The following is a 2697-nucleotide window of genomic DNA, read 5'->3' on the forward strand; positions in this document are numbered from 1 at the left end:
GCACATCCCCCACTGGGGATTGTGCCCGCACCCAGGTTCGTGCCCTTGACCGGAATCGAACCTGGGACCTTTCAGTCCGCAGGCCGACGCTCTATCCACTGAGCCAAACCGGCTTCGGCTTAAATGTTTTTATATTTTGCGTCCGCTGGCTATGGAGAGTGCATTTGGTTTGCCAGTTGCAGTACACAGAAAAATGGAAGGAAAATACCACAGGCTCCTGTCAGCAAAGGTCAAGAGCCATCTTTGTTTTATAGTTGTAGTAAGAACTCCCCCTAGTGGTCCTTCTCAGAATTATTTACTACATTTGCAGAAAAAGGCATGAGGAAAATTAATGGCACAAATCAATAAATCATAACAGCTGGTATTTTTCACTGGTGGCACAGAAAAAGCTTCTTTCTGCCTTTATGGAATAAATAGAAATAACTTATAAAGTACAAAAAACAAGAATTGGCCGAACCGGTTTGGCTCAGTGGATAGAGCGTCAGCCTGCGGACTGAAAGGTCCCAGGTTCGATTCCGGTCAAGGGCATGTACCTTGGTTGCGGGCACATCCCCAGTAGGGGGCGTGCAGGAGGCAGCTGATCGATCTCTCTCATATGATTCTAATTATATTTAGAATATATTATATTATATTATATTATAAAATATAGCTCTAATTATATAATTCTAATTATAGAATAACAAAATGAGACATTACTTAAAAAGCTATATTCCTTTAGTTCACCAAAAGGAAAAGGACTTTCCTTGGGGCACAGTACTTCCTTGTTTTTGCTCTCATGAACAGATTAATTATAGCACATAACAGTGCCCCATACGTTTGTAATACGAGAAGTTGTAAGGTACATGCTTGACTCAAATTATTCCTTATTGGTAGTTCAAATGGTGCAAATGGCTTTCTGTAATAAAGGTTTCTGAGATTAATGCACCTCTATTATGCAATTCAGTGACCTCATTTATATATATTTTTTATGACTAACTACAGCTCCTTTAATCATGAGACACCATTCTATATGTGTAATATATTGGATGCACATATAGTTTATTAAGCATTACCATTTTGAAACCAAATCTTGGCTTATTACCGCTTACAAAGAACACACTCTTGTTTCCAGTATCTGAACAAATTTGTGACTTAATTTGTACCCATGGAATGTTAAGGTAAAGTAAACAGCCCTAGACGGTTTGGCTCAGTGGATAGAGCATTGGCCTGCGGACTGAAGCGTCCCAGGTTCAGTTCCGGTCAAGGGCACATGCCCAAGTTGTGGGCTCAATCTCCAGCAGGGGGCGTGCAAGAGGCAGCAGGTCAATGATTCTCACCATTGATGTTTCTATCTCTCCCTCTCCCATTCTCTCTGAAATCAATAAAATTTTCTTTTAAAAAAGGGTGAAGTATAACTTCACCTGGGTTGCGGGCACATCCCCAGTGGGGGATGTGCTTGAGGTTTGTCAAAGGGTTTGTTTACAAACACTGTAAAACATAACACTATCTTACAGTGTCTGCATGTACCAGTCGTGATTTATTCTGACGGCTGTATTTTATTTTATTTTTTGTTAACCCTCATCTGAGAACATGTTCCCATTGATTTTTAGAGAGAATGGAAGGGAGAGGGAGAGACAGAGAGAGAAACATCGATCAAAGAAATACTACTGGTGCAGATAGCTCCTTCCGGAGGCTGCAGAGGGAGGCTGCAGGCAGGCAGGGCTGTGCGATCCTGGGCAGGCTTCTGCAGTTCCCGGTCCTCAGTCTCCTCGCCTGTGAAATGGGTTAGGGAAACTTTTCATTGGAATCTCTTTTCCAATTTAAACATTTATTTTTACAAAATATCAAGAGAATTTTTACTGTGAGAAAGTATATCCTTTCTAAGATTTAGTTTATTCTCACAGAATTGGTATGAGTACCAAACACAAACGAGAGAATACAAATTAGTCACACCAGACTCAGGTTTTTTAAATTAAAGAAGTGGGTATTGGGAAAGGGCAAAAGTTGCATTTTTTATCTTCTAAAAAATATTTTTACTGATTTCAGAGAGTAAGGGAGAGAGAGATAGAAACATCAATGATGAGAGAGAATCATTGATCAGCTGCCACCTGCACGCCCCACACTGGGGATCGAGCCCGAAACCTGGGCATGTGCCCTGACCGGGAATCGAACCATGACCTCCTAGTTCATAGGTTGATGCTCAACCACTGAGCCACGCTGGCAAAAGGTTACATTTTTAAATATAAGTTTATTCTGATATATGAACATGAGAATAAAGATGCCCAAGAAACAGAGAAAATGGTGGGGAATATATCTACGTTAACAAGCAGCCAGTCAAACTTGTTGGAGTCTGTAGGCAAATGGGCAGCACCAGGTGTGCATAATTTATCTTTTGTTCCAGCTCCTGAGAGCTGTGCAAGAGTCCGCTCTTTAGAAATCCTCTTCTCACGTCCTGTTGGCTGTGGTGGCCAGGTGCCCTGCGTCTGAAGTAATTACAAACCCCTCACTCTGCAGCAGAAACCGTCTTGCAAAACAATGCCAAGCTGTTAGCAAAGAAATGTCAAGAGTGGAGATAAAATAAAGAGATCTTTGTGAGGTAGGTTTTTCAGGGTTTGCATGCATAAAGGAAGTGATGCGCTATGATTACATGACCTCTTTGGCCCAGTGAGATGGCTGGTGGTCAGTTCTCCCTATAAGGGGAGACCAGGTGGCCGGCCC

General features: G+C 41.9%; 1 protein-coding gene across 1 annotated transcript in view; it reads left to right on the forward strand.

Annotated features, from left to right (window-relative positions):
• Window positions 1-2697, forward strand: part of ST18 (suppression of tumorigenicity 18, zinc finger) — a 260995-nt gene that overhangs the window by 2470 nt on the left and 255828 nt on the right. Inside the window, exon 2 of the mRNA XM_014532477.1 lies at window positions 2381-2575. The gene's annotated coding sequence lies outside the window, so the exon portion shown is untranslated. The remainder of the gene's footprint in view (window positions 1-2380; window positions 2576-2697) is intronic.

This window comes from Myotis brandtii, unplaced genomic scaffold (assembly GCF_000412655.1).
Source record: "Myotis brandtii unplaced genomic scaffold, ASM41265v1 scaffold896, whole genome shotgun sequence".
NCBI classification, from domain to species: domain Eukaryota; kingdom Metazoa; phylum Chordata; class Mammalia; order Chiroptera; family Vespertilionidae; genus Myotis; species Myotis brandtii.